The sequence below is a fragment of the Arachis ipaensis genome, chromosome B01, assembly GCF_000816755.2.
Source record: "Arachis ipaensis cultivar K30076 chromosome B01, Araip1.1, whole genome shotgun sequence".
Taxonomy (NCBI): domain Eukaryota; kingdom Viridiplantae; phylum Streptophyta; class Magnoliopsida; order Fabales; family Fabaceae; genus Arachis; species Arachis ipaensis.
This window is the reverse complement of record NC_029785.2, coordinates 99,460,840-99,469,149: the sequence shown is the minus strand read 5'-3', so window position 1 is coordinate 99,469,149 and position 8,310 is coordinate 99,460,840.

Here is an 8,310-nt window from a genome sequence, read left to right as displayed (position 1 = left end):
TTTCCGGATTCTCTTGAATGCCGCCATCATTCTAGCTTACACCACGAAGATTCCGATTAAGAGATCTAAGAGATACTCATTCAATCTAATATAGAACGGAAGTGGTTGTCAGGCACGTGTTCATAGGGAATGATGATGATTGTCACGTTCATCATATTCAGGTTGAAGTGCGAATGAATATCTTGGAAGTGAAATAAGATGAATTGAATAGAAAACAGTAGTACTTTGCATTAATCTTTGAGGAACAGCAGAGCTCCACACCTTAATCTATGGAGTGCAGAAACTCTACCGTTGAAAATACATAAGTGATAATGGAGTTCATTGGTCTCGGCCCCAGAAGGGAACCGTAGTAACCAAGACTATGAATACAATGATAAAAAGTTCTATTTATAATAAACTAGTCACTAGGGTTTACAGAAATAAGTAATTGATGCATAAATCCACTTCCGGGGCCCACTTGGTGTGTGCTTGGGCTGAGCTTGAGTGTTGCACGTGTAGAGGTCCTTCTTGGAGTTAAACGCCAGCTTTTGTACCAGTTTGGGCGTTGAACTCCACTTTGCAGCTTGTTTCTGGCGCTGGATGCCAGAATTGGGCAGAGAGCTGGCGTTGAACGCCAGTTTGTGTCATCTAAACTTGGGCAAAGTATGGACTATTATATATTGCTGGAAAGCCCTGGATGTCTAATTTCCAACGCAATTAGAAGCGCACCATTTCGAGTTTTGTAGCTCCAGAAAATCCACTTTGAGTGCAGGGAGGTCAGAACCCAACAGCATCAGCAGTCCTTCTTCAACCTCTGAATCTGATTTTTGCTCAAGTCCCTCAATTTCAGCCAGAAAATATCTGAAATCACAGAAAAACACACAAACTCATAGTAAAGTCTAGAAATGTGAATTTAACATAAAAACTAATGAAAACATCCCTAAAAGTAACTAGATCCTACTAAAAACATACTAAAAACAATGCCAAAAAGCGTATAAATTATCCGCTCATCATATACCCATTTCATGAATCTTGTGAATCTTGAATTGCTAATGTTATATTGATGATTTTCATGATTAATTGTGTTGTTTGAGTGATTGTATGTTGATAATTGTTAGTGGGTACTTGTTAATTTCAATTTAATTGCACTTTGAATATGCTTTTTAGTGATGCTTACCATATGTTTGATGAAATGTTTCCTTTGATTATGGAGTAGTTCTTTTTACTCTTGGCCTAGGCTAAGGGAATTAGGTAAACTTGAGTCATTGGGTCTAATGGATTTGATGATTTGAGAACCCTTAGTGGTCAATTTTATAACCATTGACACTAGCCTACTACTAAGTCAATTAGTAGCTAGGTTGGACCTTATGGGTTGATGTTGACTAAACCATTTAACATACTTCAAGTATAGAAGTAGAATTAATGAGTTTGGTTCCTCATAATTGTCAAGATATGGTTATTAGACAAGGATAGTGACCCTAATTCCCATATCTAGCCAAGAGTTGCTTAATCATTCATATTTGAAAACCCAAAAATCCTAATTTCTTTGTTTTAGTCATAGTTATTTGTTTAGTTTTAGAGTAGAATTATATTGGATGTTATCTTATTATTTTGGAATTACTCACATCTTGCTTTAGTCGTTTGAATTAGTTTCTTGCACTTCAAGATTACTTGCTTGTTAGAATCCTTAATGTAATTGCTTGCTCATGATTTGCAACCCCAAAATTCTAACCAATGTTGATGCACATGTTTGCCCATTCCTTGTGAGACGACCCGAGGTTTGAATACTTCGGTTACTTTTATTGGGGTTGAACTTGTGATAACCAATTCCTTCGAAATTTGATCTGCGGATTATTTGTTGGTTGAGGGCTATACTTGCAACGCGAAAATCTTGTGAAATTCCTTACCGATGGTATTCCGCCCCCATCAAATTTTTGGCGCCGTTGCCGGGGAATGGTTGCAACATATGCCTTGATATTGGTTATGTGAATATGTGAATATTGTAGATAGTTTACTTTCTTTCAATACTTATCTATAGTTTAGATTTCTTTTGTATGTGTGCTATGAGTCCCAAGTTTGATGACTCGGTCTCAACCAAATTCTAGCTTAGTCGAGTTTGACCCTGAGATTGAAAGAACTTTGTTACACACTCGGCAAGCTAGACGGCGGTTGGACTATACGGCTAGTACTTCGGCCTCTCTTGAGGAACATACCGAATCACTAGACGGTACTAAGAGTGACTTGGAGTCCGCTACTTCCTATTCTTTTGTTGGCACTACTAATACATCTTTGCATCCTACAGGTGAACCATACATGGCGGAGCCACGACGGATCACTTTACATGAGCAAGGAGCTCCGGATATCATACTTCAACCTTTGCAAGCAATGTATCCCAACCTTGATCCAAACTTTGAGTTGAAGAGTAGCTTGATACATCTACTTCCTAAGTATCATGGGTTGCCGTGTCAAAACGCCATCTGACATCTAAGAGACTTTCAAGTTGCTTGTTCTACGGCTCGAAGGCATGGAGCCGATGAGTTGGTTATTATGATTTTTGCCTTTCCCTTTTCTCTTGAAGGGCAAGCAAAGACATGGTTTTATTCGCTACCGGATGAGATTGTGACCAATTGGGATTTCTTGAGCAGAGAGTTTTTAGATAAGTTCTTCCCACCGGAGAAGACCGATTACGTCCGGAAGGAGATCTCGGGTATAATGCAAAGGGACCAAGAGAGTTTATATGAGTATTGGACTCGGTTCAAGAGGCTATTGGAATCTTGTCCACACCATGGATTGAACACTCCCTTTGTGTGGAAGATAGAAGATTGCTTACCACTTCTAGTGGCGGATTATTTGTTGGTTGAGGGATATACTTGCAACGCGAAAATCTTGTTAAATTCCTTACCGACGGTATTCCGCCCCCATCATAAGTCCAAAGCCACAGTTATCATAAAGGAGTCTGGGACATATTTAATAAAATATAGCAAAAAACCCTCCTAAATTCAGATATCAACCTGTCATTGCCGGAATAATGCTTTGACATTGTTGTCCTCTTCTTGCAGTGCAAACTCAGCATCGAATAATGCTCCTTTAAGATCCCCTAATTTTAATTTACAGGTATACAAAATTGTATAGCAGAAAAACAACATTAAAGAGAAGCACAAACACAACAGAGAAAAAAAAAAGGGGTGGCAGAGGGAGAGAATCAGGGCCGCGACAAGTCCGGCAAGGACCACTGACACTGTTCCTTGTAACAAACTAGAGGGAATTATAAGAGATGATCATTGGTTAACAAAAGAGGAGAGTTGGTCAGAGAAGTTTAAAATAAGTTGTACTAGTACTAAACCATTCTTTTGCATCCAAGTTTTGAAACATAAAGAAAAATGTAACACCCTACCACACAGAGCCTTATGCTTAAGTCATAAGACAAAGGTGGTGAGGTATTACGACCTCTAGTAAATAAAATTTAGTACGTATAGTATTGTGAAAAATATTTATAACTAGGAGCTTTTGAAGAAAAAGGGATAAAACAAAACCGTTAAATAGAAAATCACAACACTCAGATCGATAACGTAACAAAACCGACCAAAGATAGACTAACGTGAAACCATAAATAAAAGAGTGCCAAAGATACGAATATCAAGACTCAAGACCCGGTTTGCGAAGATAACCGGGCCGAGCATAAAAGTATACTTTTATGAATAAACATAAAGTAGGAAACCCAAGGGAAACCCCAAGGACAAGCTAACAGAACCTGTTCTCCAAAACAACCTCTAAGAGGAGTCAAACAGTATATATATACATTATTTAGTGGAGATAAAAGTATCTAAGTGAAAACATGAAACAAAAGTAAAGTCCCAAAAATAAAGGATCTTCGGTAATTCGGAAGTCTCCAGTATGCCTCAGCGAGAAGCCTCACGCCCTGCATCTGAAAACCACAAAATCCACATGGGTGAGAACCGGGGGTTCTCAGTATGGTAACAGTACCCACATATCTAACATGTAATGTCCTGGGAAAGCCGAAGGCAATCCTAAAACTTCCACTAGATAAATCAAAGCTTATAAACAGAAAAAACCATAAATGGCAACTGACTAAAGATCTTCAGTCTAACTAACATTCCCCTTTCCAAGTCCTGCAGACCTCTCAACCACCAACAGTAATGTAATATGGCAAACACAATTATATCGGACCAGAAGATATACAGATAGGAAGCAGATATGACATTTAGACAATTAGCAGATAATATGCAGTCAATTAGGCAAATCCAAACAATTCACATAGTATGCATATGATGAATGCCTGTCCTAATGGCTGATGATATCATCTGTCGGTTATATAGCCAACTCGACAAGTCCTGGTAGCTAACCATTGGACTGTCCCTCTGTTGTGCATCCCCACTCGAGTTATACTCAATCATAAATCATAATTCATATCCAATACCCTCAGTGGTGTATATTCACGGGGCAAGCTCATCCAGAAATTTCACAGTGTCCGGCCACACTTACGACATAGGGTCAGCAGAGTATCGAGTCTCCACCTGGAGCACATGGTGGCTAGCCACTGCTTTCTCCCAGGAGAACTCGATCTCAGATAGTGGAAGTGCAACATTCACATTTCATTCAATACGTATATATATAATCATACTTAGCCATAATTCAATAATAGCTCAGCCATACTCGGCCATATCTCAGCCATTCGGCCCATAATACAATCCATAACCAGCCAATTCATTAACAATTACAGCCCTTCGGCTCATGGCATATAAAGCACTTCCACATTCATCCTCCGTATCTCATACAATGATCCTTGATCATCATTCATCATTAATTCTCCTCTTTCTTCATTCACAAGCTACCACATTTGCTAGCCCTTCTCATTGCTAGGCATATCATCAAGTTTTAAGATATAAGGGGTGAGATCGGAGGCTTAGAAGTCTGAAATTTAGCTTTAAAAACTAAAAAATCAACCTTGGGGTGAAAACAGGGTCACATGTCACGTCGCCCACGCGCACACGTGGAATGCATCAAAACACAGCGACGCGTACGCGTGGGTGCGTTTTGTGCCCCACGCACAAAACTGGCACAACTCTCGGAAATTTCGGCTGGGCAACTATTTTAGCCCTTCGACGCGTACGCGTAGACCATGCGCACGCGTGGGTAGTGAAACTTTGAAAACAACGCGTGTGCGTCGGCCACGCCTACGCGTGGGAGTGCTTTCTGCCAAAAATTTTTCTAAGTTAAAAGCTGCATAATTCACAGTTTCAAACCCCAATCTTTCGACGGGCATAACTTCCTCATTTCAAATCATTTTTCACCCATTCTTCGAACGGCATAGAAATCTCGGATACAATTTCATTTCTAAATAAGTTTGGCACAAAACGGGGATCCGGAGTCCAAGTTATGCTCCGTCAAAGTATGTCCCAAAACCACATTTTCATATAAAACCACAAAGTTCTATTTTCAAAACAAACCAATTCCAACCCTTTTTGAAATCAACCAAAACATACCAAAAATCAACATGAAGCCTTCTCAACTCATACATGAACATTTTTACCAAATCATGACCCACAATTCCATCATTTTAATCAATCTCAACCAAGTAACTCAACTTCAAAACACAATATCATGTTATACATATTTTCTCATCCCAATTCCCAACAATACCATTTCCAATCAACCATCAATACACACAATCAAATTCACCCACACCATCAATATGGCTTCACCCACAATTCAACCTCAATCAATCATTAATCATATATCAAAACATGCATATCTCTCATGCATCACACCATCAATACATCAATATTCATAATCACATACTTAACCACATAATTTATCTTAACCATTCAACAACATCAACCATTCAAAACCTATCTTAGGGTCTCTAACCTAAGTTTTCACACCACATTATATTTTAGATACAGAAAATCAAGACCATACCTTAGCCGATATTTCCGCTCAACCCGGAGCATTTCCAAACCACTTTTTCACAAGCTCACCAAGATCCAACACCTCAAAGAACATATTTTTAGCACACCAAAATCCTTTTCCAACCTTTCCAAAATCTCAATCAAGTTTTAATATTCACATACACACTACCTAAGCCACAATTATCACACCCAAACACAACAACACAATACCCAACATCATAAATCAACAAATTCCACTAGAGTTGAGAATCTTACCACACTCAAGGATCAAAGAGACAATATTTCTCTTCTCCTTCAAGCTAGTTGGGGCCTATAACATCAAAGAGCCCAAAATCTCAACATTTTTTACCCAAAAATTCGAATTTAAGACTGAGAAAATTGGACTAATCTCGTGGATTACCTCAAGAATAAAGTAGTGGGTTTTGTAGAGTTCTTCGCGGTGAACACATGGCCGCAAATGGTGCGGCAATCGGAGCTCCGGATCAAAAGTTATGGTGGTTTGAAGATCAAATGAGAGGTAGAACTTTGAGAGTGTTCTTCCCCCATTCTCATACTATTTCAGCGTGCTTTTAGTATTAGTGAGGAGAGAGAGTGCTGAAATGAGGGCTTTAGGTTTAGTTTGGTTGGGCCAAGGGCCTAATATGGGTCCGGTTGGCCCGGTTTGGCCTGTTCGGTCCAATCTTGGGCCGATTTCTATAAAATTGGAATCAAAATTCTCGTTTTAATCTCCTCTATCATATTAAGCCATAAAAATCACATTTTTGACTTTCTAGAATAAATTCTCATTTATGGGCCAATTAGTCATTAATTAACCGGGTTTTAAAAAAAATATGCTTTATTTCACCCAAAACGACTATAAAATTTTGTTAAAATTAAGTAGAGTGACAGTGACAGAGGAAGCAAGTATACTTCTAATCCGTCCAAAAATTATAATAATCAAATATCAGTGCAAAAAGTAAAAGCAAAAAGAGAGCATTTAATGATAATAAGGTTCTAAGTTCTAAGTCTATATATTATTTATTAGAATGAGAGAAAGTTCTTATAACAAATTGGATTGATCCATGGAATAGATGAATTGTATTTACCAAATGACCCCCACCAACTCAATCAATGAATGAATTAACACGAATTGGTTCCCTGATGGACCATATAATGCATTGTTTTTATTTTGGTAATAATCGACTCATCTTTCTAAACAAGATAAACAAAGAGAAAAGGAAAATAAAGATGATGTCAACAAAAAGTATGGAACAATAACACAAACCTAAAGTATTTCACTCAGAGCCTCTTCAGGTGTCATTCTAAGACCTCCTTTTTCCTAAACCAAGCCGCTGAGATAGCACTGCTAATGAATACACATCAAAGTAAGGCAAAAGCAAAGCAAGTGAAACATTTCCTCTCAAATTTATAAAGTCATATATACTTTTAAGATCTACCTTGGTATCAGCTAAAGCAGAAACGATATAAAATCTATTTTTCTTGTCATGTTTGATAAGTATAATAGTTAGGAGAGAGCAATTTAATTGTAAATAAATTAATTGTTTGTTCATGTAGGTGCACAAAAACCACAAATAAATTAATTCATATTATGCAATAAATATGCATAACAACAAGTTATCCATGTTTGCTTCAACCATTTTCGCCTCTTTAGGTCACTAACAAAATTACCACAACTCCATTTTCCGCAGCATCGAGCACTTCATCATCATCATTGTGAAATGTTTCAACGATCGATCCCTTCCTCAGAAACCCTAGCTCTTGCAGTTTTAGTAGTTGTAGTTGCTATTTCATAAAATCTATCATGTATTCCGAAATTTTGGATCAATAATTAAGAGATCGAAGGAATTAGAGTAAAATATTTTCAAGGGAACAAAGTAAAAGAGGGAGAAGAACCTACCTCACGAGCTTGTGGGAGGAGAATCTCATAGCACAGTAGCTTGATGGACAAGATTGCCGGCGTAGGAGAATGCCACCGGAGGAGATCATCTTAGTAGGAGATGTCACCGGAGGAGACCGTCGCAGGAGGAGACCGTCGCAGAAGGAGATTGTAGTTGGAGGAGAGGTCACCAGGGAAGATCGCCGCTGAGGAAGACGTCGCCGAATAAGGTCGTCGTGGGAGGAGGTCTTTCGCCAGAGGAGATCGGTAAGAGAAAATCGTCACAGAGAAGATCACTGTGGTAGCGATTCAACCTTTGCGTTTCATCAGAAAATGAGAATTGGATTAGGGTTAGGCTTTTTTATATAGTAGTGATAATGGCGTTTTAAAACCACCAGAATCAACAAAAACCACCATTAAATGCAACTCAATTATGACAACAAGAAAAAATGCCATAACACCCTGATATTACGGCGGTTTTGTAAAACCGCCGTAATATTAATGTCATTTTGTGTCTTTTTTTTT